General features: G+C 43.6%; 1 long non-coding RNA gene across 1 annotated transcript; it reads right to left on the bottom strand.

Annotated features, from left to right (window-relative positions):
• Positions 1–15,955: 15,955 nt before the first annotated feature.
• Positions 15,956–18,316, bottom strand: LOC308583687. Its single transcript, XR_014006348.1, has 2 exons — positions 18,252–18,316; positions 15,956–17,248 (listed from the first exon to the last, which is right to left on the bottom strand). It is a non-coding gene; the product is annotated as an uncharacterized lncRNA (long non-coding RNA).
• Positions 18,317–21,318: the final 3,002 nt, after the last annotated feature.

Here is a 21,318-nt window from a genome sequence, read left to right as displayed (position 1 = left end):
ACCCACTGAGAACCAATGGAGGGGTGGGCTTCTCATAGGCCAGGTCTGCCCAGGTCTTGCCACTGCTCAGTCAACAGATTTACCAGAAATGCATGGGCTTATTTATTTATTTAGAATATTTAATTTGTCCCCCTCTGCCACTGCCTGGCTAGAAAAATTCCTGCAGATTTTCATGGACCTGGTGAGCTTCCACATGGGACCATGTCCAGCATTCAGCTTGGCAGAAAATAAGTTGTGCATGTTGCAACTATGGCATAATAATTACCGTATTTTTTGCTCCTATTTTTCCCTCCTAAAAAGTAAGGGGAAATGTGTGTGCGTCTTATGGAGCGAGTGCAGGCTGCACAGCAATCCCAGAAGCCAGAACAGCAAGAGGGATCGCTGCTTTCACTGTGCAGCGATCCCTCCTGCTGTTCTCGCTTCTGAGATTCAGAATATTTTTTTTCTTGTTTTCCTCCTCCAAAAACTAGGTGCGTCTTGTGGTCTGGTGCATCTTATAGAGCGAAAAATACGGTATCATATATCATGTGTGCTAAAGAAAGCACAATGTTAACGCTAAGTTTATCTGAGGCCACACACACATAGTACCGCAGTTGTGCTGTGATGGTGTCTACCAGGCCAGCTTTGCCAAGCCTATCTTTCTGCTGCAACCCAGGACCTGAGCCTGCAATTACTGCTTCTGTCTGAAAAATAGAATGGAGCGTGATCAGTCGCTGTGCAAAGAACCAAGGATGTTTAAGAGAGAATTACTTGCTCAAAGGGGTTTTAAAGAATATCACACAACAGAATGTGGCTGTATTATATATAAAAAGAAGACATTTAACAGAGCGCTTTTCCACACATGAGTGCTATCTCATTGTTGTCAACTCAGTTTCTCTTTGTTTTCTTTCTCCTTGCTAGCTCAAACTGAGATGCTGCAGCGTATATGATTGGATGGATGACCTCAGACTCACTGCCAAATGGATGACTAAAAACGAACACAGAAAACACAATCCATTGTTTTCAAGCTGCCACGGCCACTTTGTTTTACACAGAAGAATTGGTCTCTCTCTGTGTTACTCTTTTCAGTGCTGCACGCAGATTTAAGCACCTAGAATCTTTCCTTTGTGACTTCAGATGTTATAACATAGGAGAATGAAGTGGAAATGTGGATGTGATGTTTAAGAGGTATGATGCTGAATGTCCCCATCAAAATAAATATCTGCTCAGAATACATGCCTTTTTGATATTCTGGTTATGAAGGAAAAACAAGAACAAAAAACACCCCAAACCTATTTGTAATGGAAACTGGGCATCACGTACTAAGATTTTCAGCACATTGATGCTTCAAACAAGAGCTGCCTCTAAACCTGTTTCAAAAAGAATTGTGAACTGTAGTTTATGTTGGGCATTTTAGCTTGACAGGGGTTGAGAATGTGGTTAAAATGTGGTTTGACAAAAGCCTACCTCCTGTAGTGTCCTCTTTTTGGAGATCTCAACAACTCCCCACCCCACCCCCAACAATAATCCTGGCTATGCCTATGTGTATGATGCCTGTAACCCACATAGAGGTTAAGCAGCATATACCGTCTTTTTTGCTCTATAAGACTCACTTTTTACCTCCTAAAAAGTAAGGGGAAATGTGTGTGCATCTTATGGAGCGAATGCAGGCTGCGCAGCAATCCCAGAAGCCAGAACAGCAAGAGGGATCGCTGCTTTCGCTGTGCAGCAATCCCTCTTGCTGTTCTGGCTTCTGGGATTCAGAATATTTTTTTTCTTGTTTTCCTCCTCCAAAAACTAGGTGCGTCTTGTGGTCTGGTGCATCTTATAGAGCGAAAAATATGGTAAATCCTGTTCAATCAATCAGTAAAGAACCATGGAAACTGTAGTTTTTGATGTAGCCCTAAGCACTGAAAAATTCAAGGCCCCTCCCACAACACTACAGCTCCTAGCATTCCATGGCTGGTTTGAGAGCTGTACAGGTTTGAAACTATTGTTTTCATTTGTAAGATAGCTGAAAGCCTATTTGCTGAGCTTGGGCTATGATTGCTAACTAAGCATGCTTCCTGGAAAACATGTTCCATTAAAATCAACAGGATAATTTACAAGACCACTTTAGGTACACCTGAGTAGCTTCTTGCCTGCACATCCCCTAGTCCAGATTGCATTGCGCTGTCCAAGGAGTGAATGGGTTGCCAATTATGTGGATGCGTCTTAGGTTAACTATTTCCATCTAACACAGCGTAGCGGTAATAACATGAATGGATGGCTCTTCAGGTGCTATTCCTTCAGAATACTTACTACGCAAACTCTGTCCAGAATCATCACATTATATTGCTTTCAAAAACCATGATCTTAACTACCTCTTGTGGTGAGCGCAGGAGTGACTGCTTGATATCTGTTCAATAACTGTTCATCTTCTAGCTGCAGAAAACACTCTGGAGGAATGATGTACATGTTGCTGAATCTGTTTGATTTTTAAACAGTTTAGAAGGTGTGGTATTTCTCCTGATGATTCCTCTTGATTTTTATTTTTTTTATTTTGACAGCTGAAATCTCATTCTTTTGGTAGGCAAATCCCATCTGCTCAAAGTAGCTGTAAATTGCAGAAACAACTTTTGGTTTATCCACACTTAGAAAGTGCGGGTTCAAGCGGATTTTCATTGGTCCTGCTGTTTTCCCTGGGAAAACCCTCTGGGTTTCCCACTGGATCTGAAGAAACGTCCACCCACAGAAAAACTGACTGACATTTGTTTCTTGCTTTATGACTCTTTCAATTTGCAAAATCCCCTAGCCCTGCCTGCACACAGTATTAGTGACTATAGAACGATGACAAATTGTCACCATCACCTTATTACCCAACAGAGATGAATTTATGCAAGATACTGTACATAAAGGTACACTGAGTGTTCTCTATCCCATTTTCAATCTGCTAAGTGTTCAAATTCCTTATTGGGGTGTGTGTAAAAATTCCTTTAATCTCTGGCTGCATTATTCCTCCTTTGAAGTGAGAATTGGGTGCCAAGGAGTAATTCTTTGTTGTTAATTTTGTGGCTTTGTGTGAATTTAATGACCATAATAACAGGATGCCTTGAACAGCACTTTTTACTTTTAAAAAGATGGTCACAACAAGAACATCCCCGACATCTTGTGTGTATATAATTTTGCTTTATCAAAACCAGGGACCTCTGCAACACTTAGCAATTACTGAGTTGCAAAGTCTCCTGAAACAAAGCAACATTTGCTCATAAATACCAGGGCCCTGAATTATATATAGCATATGTCATGGCCAAATAAAAGGGAAATGGGCGTCTCTCCTAATATCTGCATGGAAAATTCAATTAAAATGTAAATGTTCAGAATTCTCACAGAATGCACTGTCATCTACATCCAGCTATTTACAGTGGGGGAGTTTCAGAGGTGGAGTAACAGGGGAAATTCTGGCAGGGACACTGTTCTGTGAACCATCATGGAAGAGCTAGTGGAAGTGTATTATCAAAAGCCTTAATAAAATATTGTATATATAAAAGCATGTGTCATCTTCTTTTTTTCATGCAAAGATACTGGTCCAAGTGAGAAAAGGTCATACTGAACACAGAAGAGGCCTGCTCGTGAAATGGTATTTCTGATTCCAGTTGTCTACTTCAGCTTTTCATAGAGACATAGAGTTGCAGTGTGTTGTCTGTGGCAGAATGAATGAGCTTCCCTGGTCATATGGCATGTCAGAGAAAGGTGTTGAAATGGTGTCACAACCATGACAGTATCCCCTCAAAAAAACCATAGTTAGCCATGCTGGCTCATGAGAAAAATTCCAGAATCCATCAGGATTATTAGGTCAAACAGAGCATCACAGAAAGAGTATGCAAGAATTGGAGCTCACCAGAACTCTTCATGAGGCTAAGCGATAAAGAAAGCAGGTGGGGAAATTGTCTGGCAGTGAAGCAGTAAGTCGGCATCAGGTAAGCGTCTTAAGATGGAACGTGGGAGGAGAAAGCAGACATTTAAACAAGGTTCTATGAGGATGCTATGTAGACTTCAGGTTGCACCAACACCAATTAGGAATGAGGGAACATACAATGGCTGATCCCTAATCTCTGGAAATATCAAAAACACCCATTAACAAGGTCTGTAGGTAGAAAACACTTTGGTATCTCCTCTGTGCTTATTGCAGGCATCTTTTAAACTCTGCTCCCTTCCATTTCAGACATTATTTCCAGCCTTAGCTCTAAGACTTATGAGGGATGGTGGAGAGAATTGTGCCGCTCCATGAATTTGAAGCCAGGATGCAATTTTGGCCCTTGCTTCCAAGTATTTTCACTTAGAACTGCAGCCTTTTGATTGTCACGGGACTCATTTATTTAACTATTTATAGACTGCACTTTTCATAAAAAAACAACAGGACGGTATACCAGGATACAAAATTACAATAAATTGTGGTGACAATATCGAAAAGTCCAGTGACAAATACATCACAGAAGTCATACATTGGGCAAATGAATGGTTCTAAAAGATGGTGGCAAGGCATATGCAGTTTTTATGAAACCCATGGACACTCCAGTGAAATGAAACAGAATTCAGCACTCACATAGGGAAACAGAAGTAATGTTGGTGGGAAACTCAAAGCTGTAATCAAAACGGATCTGGAAAAAATCCAGCAGAATTAAAAAGTTTATTTATTTATTTATTTATTTATTTATTTATTTATTTATTCATTCATTCATTCATACATACATACATACATACATACACACATACTGATTAAATTTGTATACCGCCCTTCATCCATAGAGTTCGGGGCGGTTCACAACATAAAATTACAATATAAAAAACAAAAAATACATAATAAAAATAGGAGCAAAAGTATAGGTGCAGTGAGCAAAATTTGTGACACTCACTAAGCTATCACATACAGTAGCTAATTCATTTTGTAATCAACTTTGTAATTACTGTATATGTAAATGCTTTGAGAATTCATTTACATAATTATAAGGGATGCAAAACTATAAATTTAAGACTGTAATTAATCTAGGGCTCATTGCCTCTTTTTATCTCCTGTATTTCTTGTATTACACCCTTCATAAAACAGACATTCTGAAAATCTATTTGTGAAGCATTTCCTATATTGCGGCTACTGAAACATCAAAGAATTCCCAGGACTTCTAAGAGCAGGTTTCACCATATCTGTCAGCTTCCAATGGGAAATGAAGGCAAATGTTCCCAAATAAATGAGGAAGGCAAGTTAATGTTGTGTTCTTTTTACATATTGTTGGTTTAAGTGGGAAAGTTCTAAACATAGGCTTGAACATGGAACATAAAAGTGCTTATTAACTTTGACTACATCATGAATAAAATGGAGTGGTGATGATTTAAAGGGGGGAAAGGGCGAACCGGGTTTTGAAATTCAGATTTTGTTTTACTTTTTCACACACAGTGTCTATCAGACTGTCAGTATTTCTGCAAGATGCATTCATTCACACTCCCCAGACACTTCTTTTAGATAATTATAGTGTTGGGAACCCTTTTGTCACATCAAGTGGCTTCATCGTTTAAAAGCAAGATGGTTATCTAGGGTGTAATGAAGCAAAACAAATTAAATTTAACAGTAACACTCCTAGGACTATAAACTAAAAAATGAACTTCTTAAAAAAAAATTACCTTCAAATGTAGCTGATAGGTATGGGATAGCATGAAAAGAGAAAATGTCAGCATGATATGTACAGGATAATTTCGCCCCCGGCCTTGAGGCATGCAGTCCTGTTCTGTCCCAGGAACGAAAATGATATTGTTATGTGCCACCCCACCAGTGAGAGACCCCAGGGGTTTATTGTGCTTACTCAGGCTCAGTTTCCTCAAAATGAAGATTAACAGAGACTCGGGTGTGTTTAGAACATATGGTTTTGGTTACACATACACGTATGCAACCTTGAGCATAGGATGCAGGGGCTCACAGCATTAACACCTCCATAGATCTTGCTTCCAGGAGAGCTCCAAAGTCCAGCACAGAGCAAACATGTCTCTGTGTCTCCTGCTTCCAGCTCACTCACGGGCAACTCAGGCTATTGTTCTCCTATGTACCAGGCAGATGAGAGGAGAGGGAAGGGAAGGGAAGGGAAGGAAAAGGCCACCCATTTGTTTGATGTCACAAAGCAACTTCTTTCGATCTGCTAAATCATGGTACTTAACTAGCCAGCCAAAGAAAAGAAACCCAAACCCAGCAACCAGATGCCCAAATAGAAACCTCACTTTATACTTGTGATAAAGCAACTTGCTGTTTGTTCCTCTTGTTAATGTAACTCTTTCTCAAATACACACAACTCTGGTCTACTTTTGACTGCTATGTATCTGGACACTTCCTAAGATATTGTAACCGAATTTCTGAGGGCTAGGTAATAATTTGTATTCATTGGCTCTTCCAAATCATGTTCCTGATTCCACCGTGGAGCCAACCTTGGAAGCTGAATCTCCTTTTCTAGCCAGCGATGTGGTTGGAGCTCATTTTATAACAGACAGAATGAGCACAGTGGCGGAAGAAGAGGAGTGCAGGGGGAGCGCACTACCCCCGGCAGCCTGATCCCGGTGGGATGCCTCTGCGGCTGTCCCCCCACGCTGGGCGCCATGCCCCCACAGGCTGCGCGCCACGCCCCCAGGATGCGTGCCAACCCCACCCCTGCCTGCTCTCCGCTCCCCAGTGCCGGAGCATGAAGCTCCGCCACTAACTGAGCAAACCCCCAAACCACCCCAAAGGGTTCCTAAGATCAAGGAGCAGGCTTTTGTCTAACTTTGGATACAATTCGGCGACATTTTGAACCTTCCAAAATGGCAATGATTTTTCAGTTACTTGGAATTCCGGAACAATGCCGGGTACAAGGCTACTATATATTTTGGAAAACTATTTGTTCAATATGCATTTGGATACCCCTTACGGTGTCATAACCAAATTTTTCATGATGGCTCCTAAGTTGACGGAGCATGTTTCTTTTTGGCTACAACAGGATGTAATTTTGAATCAAGATGCTGGGGTGAACCTTTCAAAACTGCACTTTCCCCTGTGATTTCAGAGCTTCATTGTTGTTTTTGGTTTCTTAGAATTTCTGAGCAACACTGGATGCAAGACTGCTAACAGAGTATAAAAAATGCTTCATCACACAGACCCTGTAGATTTCATGCACCTCTGTTATTGCTATGTGATATGGCAAAGCAAATGCATTTGTAAGCAACCCAGAGGACATGGCAGGTTATAATGGATGGTCTACAGATCATAAAGCTAGCTTGTCATTATCTCGTTGGTGGCTCCAGCGGCGTAGCGTGAGTTGTCAGCACCCGGGGCAACGCAAGTAATTTGCGCCCCCTAACCCGGGGCAAGGCACGTAATTTGCGCCCCCCCAACCCCTAACCTGCGAGTTGCCGCTGGCGCTGCCGCCCAAACGACGCCGCTTGCCCGGAGGAGGAGGGGGGCAGAGAGGCGAGGAAAATGCAACGGCCCATCAGCTGCAGCAGCACCGGCGGAGGCGGGGCTGTGAGGAGGGGCTGCCTGGCGCGTCCTCCGCGGCGAGCGCTGAGAGCCGCTGCCTGCCGGGCGCCTTCAGCCCGGACGCGCGCACAGCTCGTCGGTTCCGCGAGACATGCGGCTCCGCTACAGCCTGTGCCCGAGGCTCTTCGGCGACTCCGGAGGCAGCGAGCGTGCGCCCCCCAGATGTTGTGCCCGGTGCGGCCGGCACCCCTGGCACCCCCCACGCTACGCCACTGGGTGGCTCTTCTGCATGCTCGCTCAAGTTGTGAAGGCCCAAGGCATTCACTGCAGCAGAGTTCCATGGTTTGATCCACAGTTCCTGCCCCAAGACGCAGACCACCTTCTTCTCGCTGTGAGAGAGGAAACAGCCTTTTGATACAAGCTGTTGTCAAGTCCTTCTCCAGGCAGACAATGCAGTATAATTACATCCACACTTCCTATGAAAGTGATAGACCAAAAAGCATGTCTAAAGACCAAGGGATGCGCAAGGCATACAGGCAAGACAGTCTGTTGGTACCAAAGCAGAGAGAGAGAGAGAGAGAGAGAGAGAGAGAGAGAGAGAGAGAGAGAGAGAGAGAGAGAGAGAGTTAGTTGTTCTTGAGGTTTCTTTTAATTAGGGGATAGTAGAAGCTTTTTGGCGATTCTTCTGATATGGAAAAAAGTGGGACACAGAAATTCAGTTTAAACTAAAATCAGGTCAGTGGAAACACTCACACATTTTGGTAAGGCTACGGAAGGCTCTTGTTTGTATGTATGTTCAAGGCATATTTCCTCTCCAGGCAAGGAATAGTGCTTAGTGTAGCTTGCAGCCAGCTGCATCAAAACAAAATGTATCAGCAAGCGCCTGTGTGTGCGTGTGTGCGCACACACACACACACACACACACACACACACACACACACACACACATGTTCTCTCTGTATCAAGGGTTGGGAACCTAATAGCCCTCTAGATTGTACTGAACTACAACTCCCATCAGCCCCAGCCAGGGGTGGCATATCCTGTTTCACTGCTTGAGGTGAGACAGGAATTTGCCACTGCCCCTACTGCTGCTCCGCTCCTTCCTCTTTTACCTGTGTTGTGAGGCGATGCCTACAAGGCACTGGCAGTGATGGCAGCTGCAGCAGCACCCGTGAAGCGCTGGAAGTGGCACCAACTTCCAGTGAGATATTGCAAGATCTCGCCCAAGTCGTGTGAGCTCTCAAGCACTCCGTGAGATCTTGTGAGATTTCAGTGAAATCTCACCAGAATCTGGGGCCACTGCTGGCACCACTTTTCTGCTGGTGGCGGAGTCAGCGAGGCACAAGGGCAAGTGCTGGAGGCAAGGCAGGGTCAGGGCTGGTTCAGGTGCACATCAGCATGAAGACTCGGAGATGAGCAGTAAAGTGGATTCTTTATTCATGAATATAAACAGAGAAACCTGCGGGCAAGAATGACTCCAGTAAAGCAGTTGCTGGAACTGATGATCGGAGCACTTCCCCCTAAGTCTCTTCCCTGATTGGCTGTTATCCCAGCAGTCATAAACTCCATCTCTGTGCTCTTTGCTCTGCTACATACAAGGCCCTCTGTGCCCTTGGAGACAAGGGAGGAGGGGAGCTGAATATACAGCAGTACCGGCAGGCTCCTGTGAATCAGTTCACACCTCCTCCTCAGCTGCCTGTCCTACATTTGCAGGACTTTCTGCCGCTTCTTCCTCTCTCTCACTCAAGCCTGTTGCTTGTTCAGCCTCCAACCATTCTGCCCTCCCCGCTTCATCCTCTGTCCTGTCTTCAGTGTCCTACCACCACTCCCTTTGCTTCCCTATGGGGGTTTTCCAGCTGGAGCCTCCACCAACTCCTACTCCCCCCTGACAGGCAGGTTTTGCCTCTTGAACTTCTGCCACTTGAGGGAAGGGCCTCACACTGCCTCATCAGTGGCCCCGGCCTAGCCCCAGCCAGCAGGGCCTCTAGTCAAGGATGATGGAAGTTTCAATTCAGCAGCATCTGAAGGGCCAGAGATTTTCCCATCTCTGCTCAACATCCATACCTAGCAATGCTGCAGACTGCTCATTCCTTGCCCTGTAAACAGGCTTAGATATTAAGTATGATGCTAACAAGGCTTGCATTCTGTATATGCTGGAGGCAGTTCGAGCTCTACAGCGTGCTACTTAACTGTACAACTGTCTTTGAAGGAAACATGCTGCACTAGCGAATAAATATTTTACAGCTACCATCACATTTGCCTTCCCCTCCTCTCATTTTTCATTTTCTATTTTAAAGTTCTGAAAAACTACACAAAGAATTATAACATGTCTCCTCCCTGATTCTCTCTCTCTCTCTCTCTCTCTCTCTCTCTCTCTCACACACACACACACACACGTTTTTACTCTCAGTTCATGGAACTGTGCCAGAATTTATAATACCCAAAACTGGATCAAAGTTAAGCGCTTTTCATCTGGCCCACTGAGATTGTGAGCAGAAACCTGCTTTCGGCGCTGCAGAGATGTAACTCCAAGGCAAGGGATCAGCCTGTTTGATGCATGTGCAGAAAAAGTAGAACAAAGTCCCTGGGATAATTAGGGCAGTTAGTAGCGGGAGAACTCAGACTTTTTAAAAGAAATAAAAAATACAGATACCCAAGGAAGTATCTTGTGCCATTCTGATGAGGTCTAAAGTAGCTGGCATAAGAAACTGGCACCCATACACACAGAGACACAGACACAGACTGTCATTTTAAATTTTTCTACCCTGACTTTAAACACAAGGCCTTTCCTCCCAGTGCATCACTGCAATGGGGAGGGAAATGGCTGTTTCTGTAGCTCAGAGACTGGTCCTCCCATGACATGGGGTAATTGTCCTCCCTGTTATAACACATGGCTTGCTAGAGAGTTTCTGCAAGCCCAATGCTGTCACGAAGCAATTTCTCCACTGCTGTGCTTAATTTGGAGGAGAGGTGTAACCCACGACAGCAGTCAGGATTATTGTAGGGTGCATGCCTGCACATGAGGGGAGAGGGGCAATCCCATTGCACTAGCATTAATTTTTGCGCCAGCACAACTAATTAGTTGAATATTCAACATTGGCAACATCCACTTTCACCTCCACTGGCATGGCTTAAAAAAAGTCTGAAATTCTGGCTACGATCAAGGACTGGGTCCGTCATAAACAGCAGAGCATCCATCATTGCTGAAAGGCTGTTTAGCATGATAGTTCATGAGAGGAGAATTCAGGCAGAAGTCAAGGAAATCTCCCAATGATCTGACTCTCATATCCTATTCCAAACACCAGCATTGCCAGTTCTTCACTGAAGAATTAAAAGCTGAAATACCGAAACCATCAGCCCTGGGCTTTCTTGTTTTGATCCCAATAGAGCTTGGCTGTTGCCTCTGAAATGACAGGCATGTGTTCTATTCGTTCTGCATAGTTGTTTGTTTAGCTCCATTGACTCAGTTGCATGCATGCTTGTCCTTTTTCAGCTAGCAATCATTCTGAACCAGCAACTCCTTTCCACGTAGCATTTAGGCTATAGTATATGGAAAATGTTCCACTGATTTTTCTTCTTCTTCTTCCAGCAATTAGTTAACAACAGGAATGCACGGCAGCAATGAGGGTTTTCAATTAAATGTCAGCTTCCACATGGCCCTTTGGCATATGGAGAATATGATATCATATTCACACTGAAGAGATCTGAAAATGAGCTAATTCTATAGCCGCCCTATCGCTTGCCCCTCTGAGCCCTCAAATCTTGGCCTGTACTCAGCAAAGGATTTGAGCCTCTCCTTTGTGCATTTTGTCACATGCCAGAAACAAGGAGGCAGTAGCAACATGCTTGCACTGCTATTTCTTTATTTAGAAATTTATGGGATCATGCCGCACTCAAAACTCTGAAGGCAGAGTACAATAAAATAATAAAACCATTGAATATATAAAACACTACAGAAATCATCATCAGAGGCAATAATTAAAGCAAAGCCAGAAAATCCCAGAGACCAAATAAGGACTTGTCCACACTGGAGTTCCCATTCCCATTTAATTTGTGTAGTACATATGATGTTACCCTAAAAAAAAAAGCAGTCTCAATACCTTCCCCCTGTAAATACAGGTTTACTTGATGCGTTGTTAATCCAGTAGCTTGGGGAAAAACAGGCTCTAAACTGCTCCACTCTGGTCACAGGAGATTTGCTTCTCTTTTTGCATGGGTGGATCAATTGTTACTTTCTGCACGTTCCATCCCCACAACTTCCTCAGTGCTCTCATTTCTTTTCCAGCTGTGCTTGTAAGTATTTCTGGTGCGCTCCTGACTGGAGGGTCCTTGTTTTCCTTTGATCCCCCGGACTTATACAAAACCAGAAAACTGCACAAGCAGTTTTAAAAAAATAAAAATGTGTGCACTGCTATCTACATGCATGCCCTGTCAATACTTAATCTGCATGATGGAATCAACATATCAGAAGGCAGGGACCAACACAAAAGGGAAGGACGAATGGTGTGAATAAGAAACACTCAAGTCATGCCTCATATTCACATATGTGGGGTTAAGGACCACTCCAGTAGGGGGGAAGCAGATTAACAGCTAAATAATGTTCAGATGTGAACAAGCCATAAAGCTGAAAACAAGGCAATTTAGATTACATTCTGAAAGTACCTGGGCAAATAAAAAGGTATTAATGCCAAAATAACATCCGAGTTGGAGCCAGGCGAGGGGCCAAAATCCTCCTAACTTCATGACTATCATGGTCACACTCTTTTTTCCTTACAGAAGCAAACTCAAAGGAATTAGCAGTAAAAAGCTTTAAACAACAAACCAACCCTAAAAGAGAGTCTTAACCAAGCTTTGAAAACCAGAAAGAGCAAACCTGGTGAGAGGTAGCCGTGTAAATTTGTTGCAGCAAAACCAGCAAAAGCTCTTGTAGCACTTGAAAGACTTAATAGATTTACTGCGGCATGAGCTTATGCAGAATAGCACTGTCTACTTCATCAGATGTGTGGTGTTATCTGTGGTCTGCAGGTGTGAGGATGTAAACACAGATGCACATATAGAAAAGAAAGACAAAAACAGTAAGGCCAAATGGCCGTGAAATGCGAAGAAGAAGTCCAATCAGGGACAATTCTGTGTAAATATTAAGATAAGCAAGGTGACCCTTCTCAACCACAATAATTGATGATAAGACAATTTCTGGAAAGAGTTCTCAGATGTTGCCACACAGCATGAGACTGAGGCTGCCAGCTCTTAAATAAAGAAAAACGATGTGATGTGGCCTGCATCTGGGGTAGATTCATCTTAGTTCAGGGTACAACTCCTGAGGCTTCAACTAGGTCCTGCTTAAGCTATTCACTTAGGTCCTTGGGTACACACTGGTGTCCAGCTTTAAAGAAACAAAAATACTGAAGACATCAAGAAGAGAAAAGAAAAGATAGCTGTCCAGGGTGTGGATAGAAAGATGCTTCTGGAAGCAAGGAGAGACAGGAGCACATGAAAGACTCTGGGAAGGAGCTGCTGGGGACCCTCAGTGACAAAGACTGAACTCCTCAGCAGTGGAGCCCTCTCAGCGCAATTGGCTGGAACTCACAACCATGTGATGAGGAGGGCAACAGACACTCAGAATGTCTTCTTTAAAAAAAGAAAAGGCTGCCTGAGGTAGCTGTTAAGTTGTGGGTAGACATAGCAGACGACACAGCGATTCTTCCAAAGCAGCTCTTTATTTGTAAGCTGGAACAGAACCGAACAGCAAACAGCTCAGCCAGCCTACTTCTATAGGCAACCGGCTGTCAACATTGTAGCAACAACAACCCAGGGTTTTCCGCCTAAAGTAACTGACGTGGACCTGAGTGAAAACTATCTACACGATACTCCTGGTGGCCAGGGTGAGAACTTCAATACATAACACCCCTCCCCACCAAGAAAAGGCATTAGTTACAATCATAGTGGTTCCATTACATACAGCAATACCCTATTGGTTTCAGTAAGGCACATAAGCATATTAATTGACCCTATTCACCATACAGCTTTACATGTGCAATTTGTCCAGTGAACATAGTCTCTTAAATATGCTGGGCGCTTGGAATCCCTGCTGGATCTCCGAGGGCCAGTACCAGAGTCCGGGTGGCCTTGTGGATTTCCTGGGTGGAGAGTTCAGCAGCTTCTGAGGCCATGGCCTCCTCAATGGCTTTCTGCAGCATGAGATCTGGCTTAGCGAGGAGACACCGTTCCAGATGGATGTCCCGGATCCTGCAGATGGTTCGATCCATCAGGGCATTGTCTAAGTCTCGGAACTCGCAGTGCATTGCAGCCTGTCGGAGGGTGGCAGTGTAGTTGTTAATTGGCTCCCCCTCTGCCTGGTTCCGGTGGTAGAACGAATGGCAGGCAGCAACCTTGGATGGCTTTGGCGCGTTGTGGTTGCGTAGCTTCTCTTGAATCATGTCCCACGGCTCTGCCTGGACTGCTAGAGGCGCAACCAATGCTTGGGCCGTCGCAAACACTTCAGGGCCACAAAGGCTGAAGGAAGAGACCCCACTTCTGCTCTACAGACCCTCTTGTCAGCTCATTTGCTTGGAGGTAGCAGTCGAACCGAGCGAGGTAGGAGTCCCATGATTCAGAGGCTGGGGCAAATGGCGGTAGAGGCACAAGTGAAGCCATGGTTCCGATGCCGACGTGGAGGGTGATGGATGGAACACAGTGCTCTAGCCAGAATGGTCAGCTCTGAATTGGTTCTGCTCCGTGATTTCGCTCAGTGTTTCAGCTCCGCGATTCAGCTCATCTCAGAGGGTGACCGCGTCTGGCTGTGCTCTGATGTCCATCTATCCCACCTTCGTCGCCAGTGTTAAGTTGTGGGTAGACATAGCAGACGACACAGCAATTCTTCCAAAGCAGCTCTTTATTTGTAAGCTGGAACAGAACTGAACAGCGAACAGCTCAGCTGGCCTGCTTTTATAGGCAGCCAGCTGTCAACAATGTAGCAACAACAACCCAGGGTTTCCCGCCTAAACCAACTGACGTGGACCTGAGTGAAAACTACATACACAATACTCCTGCTGGCCAGGGTGAGAACTTCAATACATAACAGTAGCCACCCTTAAATGGATCCTATGCTGGGTTTAGTCCTCTTGTACCTCAGCCACTTGAAGCCAGAGCCATAGGTAGGTGATCTTGCACCCCTGACAGAACTGTCCAGATTGCGCCCCCAGCCACTGACAAATTAGCTCTTCTTTCCTCCTCTCCTCCACTCCCCCCCTCAATTCACCCTCTATTAAAAACCTTTTCTTATGAGGCAATAATCAATATTTTTATTTACAGACATATTTATGGACATATTTGTAGCCAATTTTGCACCCCACCTTGCCTGTGCCCCTGGCGGGGGCCCACCTCAACACTCCCTAACTACGGCCCTTCTTGAAGCCACGTTACACCTGCCCCCATCCCATATACAAAATTAACATATTCATGGTTAATATGTTTTGATCCTGAGGTAAAATAATTGCAGCCGTTCTAGTGCCCATGATGCATGGGAAGAGCTCTGAAATCCTGTTGCAATAATTTATATTGCAAATTAGCATTTTCACAAACACCTTCTGAATGCTTTTCAGTCAGGGGGGGAAAAGTGCTGTGACCATTTGGATACGAGAGTGGCTAATGTGTGTTGCAAGGTATCCATACATGTCTATTTAAAATTAAATTCCATTCCAGTTCAACATGACTTATTCCCAGGGTAAGTGGGAATAGGACTGCAGCCATGCAGCATAACCCTATACATATATACTCAGAAGTAAGCCTCATTGTCTTCAGTAAGACTTACTCCCAGGTAAGTGTGTGCAGGATCATGTTTAGTAACTTTGCAAATGTTGGAATAAAACAACCCTGAATCTTATTTAGCATTTAATCTGTGTCCCAATGCGTGTTTTTATATAGCAGGCCCCTGCCCCAAGGGGCTTACAATATGAAATTTAACAATGAGGGCAAAAATGAGAGGTAAGAATCTATTTGATGCTCCATCTTGGGGTCGTAACCCCAACAGTGGTGCGTAAGCTATTGCCCTGGCATAATGTGGTCTAAATTATTTATCTGGGCTGACAATAATGAATAATAAATAATAAAAGTGCTCTCTGCATTTTGATAAGACCAAAGGGGTACACATGTCACTCTGGGAGAGGCAGAAGTTTAACACCAATTTGTCAAGATGTCTTTGGCAATATTTCCCCGAGGACCACACACCGAAGGACTGCTTTAAGTGGCTCGAAAATTCTGCACAAGTGGTTTCCACTCTTGTACCATGTATGAGTTAAATGTAACAGCTTGCCGAAGGTCAAGTCCTATTTTTATTACGTAAACTGGGAGAATGAAAGGAGGAGAAGGATGGAAAAATACCTCTGGGCGTTGTTTTTCATCTTAACAGCTCTGTCAGAGCAGCAGTTTGAGAGGATGCTTGGAAGCAAGGATATTGATTGCCGAAGTTGACCACACATCGACCAAGCAGACCCACATTTGTTTTGGTTTGGTTTTTTATGTATATATAAAAATCTATCTTGCTTTTCTTCAAAATAACTCAAAGCAACTGCCAGTTAATCAAAATATCAATATAAAAATAGCCAACAGGGGGAAAATGAGCAACAGATAATCAGCACATACAAGGAGATTGAACAGTAACAGAAGAAATCATAGCTTGCCATCAATTTATCCCAAAGGCTTCATGGAAAAGCTGTAACTATGTCCAAGAGTAGAGAATCTGTGGCTCTCCAGGTGTGTTTGGACTTCATAGCCCATTATCTGTGACCAATGGGCATGCAGACTGGGGCTGATGGGAGGGGGAGATGTAGCATCTGCCTAGGCAGATAACTGTCCTCAGGTCCTCTACATAGGCTGACTATTGGGTTTCTCTGGGCAGGAAGAAGTATAAGAGGGAATCCTATTCAAGGTAAGCAATATCGGGCTTGAAAGGTTAAAAAACAGCATCTTAAATTTGATCCAGACTCCAGAAATGAATAAGCAGCAGAAGCAGATCAAATCAGACTGGAGTTGCAGGCTGGGTCTGGCATCACCTTTTAGGATCAGTTGGAATTTTTAGTGCGTTTACAAAGGGCAGCCCCAGATGGAGCACATTGCAGTAGTCTAGTCAGGAGGCTACTAAAGCATGAATGGCTACGAACATAGTGATGGTAAAGACAGAAGAATCTGTATCTGCTTCTCTGCTGTGAAAATGTAGCTTTTCCATACTTCCGCAAATGTGCATACATTTGTCAAAGATGAATGGTCTCTCCCTCTGATAGTAGTAGCAATTAGTGGCAGGACCTTTTACTGGTGGGCATTTTGTCAAAGTATCTCTTCCCCCCGCCCCATCAAGTAGTCATTAGCAAAAGAAATGGGGGGGGGGGGAGACTATGTCTGGCTTTAACAGGACTTGGTTCTGCTCCAGAATTTTAATCTTGAAACAAGACACACATTTCACCTCAATCTAGCCAATGGTGCTCAACATGAATTGGTTTATAGGCTCGTGCGCCTTCCAGGATCACATAGTGCAGCCATGTTAAGAGCCTCTGTTTCTGTGAGGTTAAGGAGAAGGCTTTTGGGGTAAAAGCTGTCACACCTTGGAGAATGCGGCCAACACTTTTTAAATTTATAGCTGGAATGTGATAGGGCTGACAGGCCTCAAACAGGTTCTGCCATTCCTCCCCAAACAAGACAGCTTTCTGGCCTCCTCCTTTTCGTCTGCAGAAGCAAGAGCTGTGAATTTGCAGGTGCTTCTCACAGGAATGTTGTTGAGTCCGGCTGAAGGCAGCAGCTGTTTTCCTGGGGAGAAAAGCGAGTTGGAAAAAGGGAGAGACTGTGTACTGTCACAGAGCTAGGTGTGAAGGCCATTGTCCTAGTTGCATCTTGGACTTAAAATAACCACACACACCTCTACCAAAATATGTGAATAGTAATATATTTTGGAACTGGCCCTCTTGTGAGAATGACATGTCTCTCCACGCATAGGTGTAAACTTGACAGGCTCACACAATGGATTTAGGGCGCACCCACAATTCTGTTTGCCCCACCATTTCCCCCTAGGAAACCCACTGTTTAGTGCTAAATCGGAACAAATGGCAATTGGGTTTTCCACAAATTTGCCTTTTGTCCAGTTTTTCGCTAGACAGCAGGTTTCCCCTGAGGAAAACTGCAGGGCAAAGGCTGAACCCAGAGCTATTTTTCCTAGAAATAGAGGTGATGAGACTCACCATGAACGCCTCCCTCATTCTCTTATAATGGCAATGGTGCCCACCTGAAAGAACTGAGTTCTGGTGCGTTCCGTCCAGGGGAAAAAAGCCCTGGCTAAACCACTCAGACTTGTACCTAGAAAGCACAGGATAAGCGGAAAACAGCTCAAGCCCATGCTTTCTATTCTTATTAAGAATTTACACCCTGCCCTAGGTGACTTAATCCATCCCCCTCGCTCTTCCCGCTTTCTTTGGAGCTCAGACTAGAAGGCCTCAGGTGGGCCCAACAGACTGCAAAGCTATAAAGAAGACTGAACTAGGTAAGTCAAGAGACTCCATACTATCAAAACCAGGGACTTTTTTCAGCCGGAACTCGCCAAAACTCAGTTCTGGCGCCTCTCAGGTGGGTGCCATTGCCATTATAAGAGAACAAGGGAGGTGTTCATGGTGAGTTCCGGCACCTGTTTTCCTAGAAAAAGAGCACTGATTAAAACACAAATTAAATCTCCAACATGTTTTATAGGGACAATAGCCATTTTGTCCCAGTTTGGGGCCAGAGTCCTAGTCACCACGAAAAACATTCTTGTGAAAATCACCTGTCAAAGTTGTTTCTGCTCAAATTCCATCTTAAGATGTTCACTCTGAGGGATCCTGGGACAGGATATAGAAAACAAGCTGAATGTTTAGAATCGAAGGTTTAAGACCTGTGGTTCACTGTATCCCAGTAAAACAATACTGCCATCTTCAGGACATTTCTATTTAAAACAGGCCCGAATGTATCTGTGGCCTGGTTCACACAAAACTTTTTCTTATGGCAATAACCTTCATGTAGGGAAAACTCTGTACTGTACATTGTCACATATGCAGTGCAGCACAGGTGAATGTGTTGTAGCCTGCTAAGCATATCTGCTAGCACAACTGCATTTCTCCACCCTCTTTTCTCCCCTAAATCTGTTCTGGGGTTCCCCCACAACCCACTGGAGCCGAACTGGGGTGTGCAGAGAGAAAAGGGAGGAGAGGTTCCACGGTACAAGTAAGAATTTTTGTGCCAGTGTAAGCCTTTTCAAAACCCAGGACCCAGCTTTCACTCAAGCATGCATTTAAGCTTTAACTCAAGCATGCTTCAAGGTGGAAGCAAGGGCTTTGACTCTCATCTCACATATTTTGAGACCATTAACAGCTCCCTTGTCGTTGTCATGTCCTCTGTTGCTGCTGGAACTTAATTTTTGCAAGAAAGGGGGGGAAAGCTATGTCATCATGTCATCAGGAATAAGCTTCTTGGCCCTACTGAGACTATACCCCAGATGACAGTGTCAGGTGTCATAAGGAGCTACAAAGCCCATAATGTAAGGGATGCACAGCATGTTCGGACAGAGTCAAAACAAAGAACGATCAAGTAGACCGTTTGAGTAGAATGTTTTGAAGATGGAATTTTATTGTGACATGCTGAATTTGATTTTTTCCTATACCCAAGCAATGAACAATGGGGATCTGAACAGAATTCAAGATGGCAGCCAATACGACATTCCCCAGGTCCTGAAGGACCATTTCTCCTTCAGGGAAAAATATCCTGCCAAGGACAGCCAAACAGGGATTTTCTTGCCAGAAAGGAGAGGTTTGATAATTAAAACCACCACGAAATTTGCTGAGCAAGTCCTATGAGGAATACAAACAAACATAAGATATGTCACTCAAACAAATGTAATTTTATTGTAATCTGAAATACAGAAATGACAATGAACACATTTTTGTGCAGAGAGACTAACAAGTCAAAGAAATAAGGATGGATGTTTTTAATAAACTGGACGCCAACAGCACTATTTATTAAAGTTAGAGGGCATAATATAATTTTAAAAATACCATTACTGGATCTAAAGCCCAGGAATTCACTAATGTGGAAGTGAATACTGCTGCCCTTGCTGGTATAGTTGTCATTTTCATCAGTGACTCTTGGGCAGAAAAAGTGCCCTGTGTAGCCAATATTTTCTTTCCATGAACAGTTTTCTTCTCCTTTGCCATAGCTGATTCCATGCCCAAGCAGATTCATGATTTGTGTTGCTTATTTACCACATGTTAAGTGCGTGTAACAAGATGCAGGACAACTAGCTCTGTAACTGGCTGTTGAGTGAATAAGCCTGCTAGTTAGAGACAAGTAATCAAACTTTTGTTGACATAGACTCCGGTAATACTTCTGCAAATCCTGTAGCTCTGTCAAACCTTCACAGCAGGGCTTAAGCTGAAAGCTGTAACATTAAACATGTTTGGGTTTGGATCAAAGTCCTCCAGATCATTCAGAAAGTCATTGGGATTCTTAGACATGCCCGCCCGCTTTCCCATACGGTTAGGTATCATGTTCTCACAGGTATTACATTTAAGCTCATAGCCAAGCCCTCTCCAGAAATGGATGAATGGCTATGAATGCATGTTCTTGGATCTGTGAAATAAAACTATATAAAGCTTCGCAAGATTTATGCACTACTATAAATGCATATGCTCTAAACAGTTTACATGAAATGGTATAAAGCATTCATTAAAAATAGCAGTGGGTGGAATTCAACATTGTGCTAAGGCAATCAATCCGACATGGGAAATATTTGGGGTTGCCAGATGGAACAGTCTCTCCTTTCCTTCCTTTGTGCAGCTTTGGAGGTTCTATCAAACCGATCCGTGAGGCTGGAGTGGGGGGGGGGGCAAATAAAAATAGACTTTAAAAGAGTAGGCATAATAAAATTATCAGAATTATCTCTGAGATCATCTGGAGGAGTGTCATTAGTTGCCCCTTGTGTTTCAGAAGCCCAACTAGTTTCAACCTGAGGTTGGACATTTAATGTCATCGGTCCCATGCTGTCGAAGACTTTTCCAGCTAAGATTCAGCTTCTAGATTCAGCTGGTATTCTCACTGACAACTTACAGGTACTTCTTTGAAGACTGTTTCTTGTGTCAACAGCCCTATTCAGTTGTTTACACTTTTTTAAAGATAAGCCAGTCATTTTTATGATCATTCTGTATTGTTTTCATTGTGCTTGTAATTTTTTTTGTACAGCCTACTGATATTTTATGTGACGGGTGGGCTATAAATACTAGCATAAATAAAAAATGGGTAATAAATAAGAATATAAATAAAAAAGCAGACTTTAAGAACAAAAGTGCATGTTAAAATTACATTTCTTGGCAGGCTTGCCGGAACAAAAAAGTTTGAAGCAGAACATATGAACTATGAACTTTCTCTTGATCAAAATAGGGATGTCCTATTCCATAGTAATAATAAAATTTTTACTTTTTACACTCTACCCATCTGACTGGGTAGCCTCAGCCCCTCTGGGTGGCTGCCAACATATGTAAAAACATAATAAAACATGAAACACTTAAAAAGTTCCTTATACAAGGCTGCCTTCAGATGTCGTCTTAAAAGTTATATAGTTACAGTGGTACCTCGCAAGACGAATGCCTCGCAAGACAAAAAACTCGCTAGACGAAAGGTTTTTCCTTTTTCAAGTTGCCTCGCAAGACGAATTTCCCTATGGGCTTGCTTCGCAAGATGAAAACGTCTCGCGACTTTGTTTCCTTTTTCTTAAAACCGTTAAAACAAAGGGTGCTTAGCTTGAACAGCTGCAGTTGCGACTTGACTTCGAGGAGCAACTGTTAGCATGTGGTTTTGCAGCC

This window comes from Podarcis bocagei, assembly GCF_964188305.1.
Source record: "Podarcis bocagei genome assembly, chromosome: 1".
NCBI classification, from domain to species: domain Eukaryota; kingdom Metazoa; phylum Chordata; class Lepidosauria; order Squamata; family Lacertidae; genus Podarcis; species Podarcis bocagei.
This window is presented reverse-complemented; position numbering and strand designations above follow the sequence as displayed.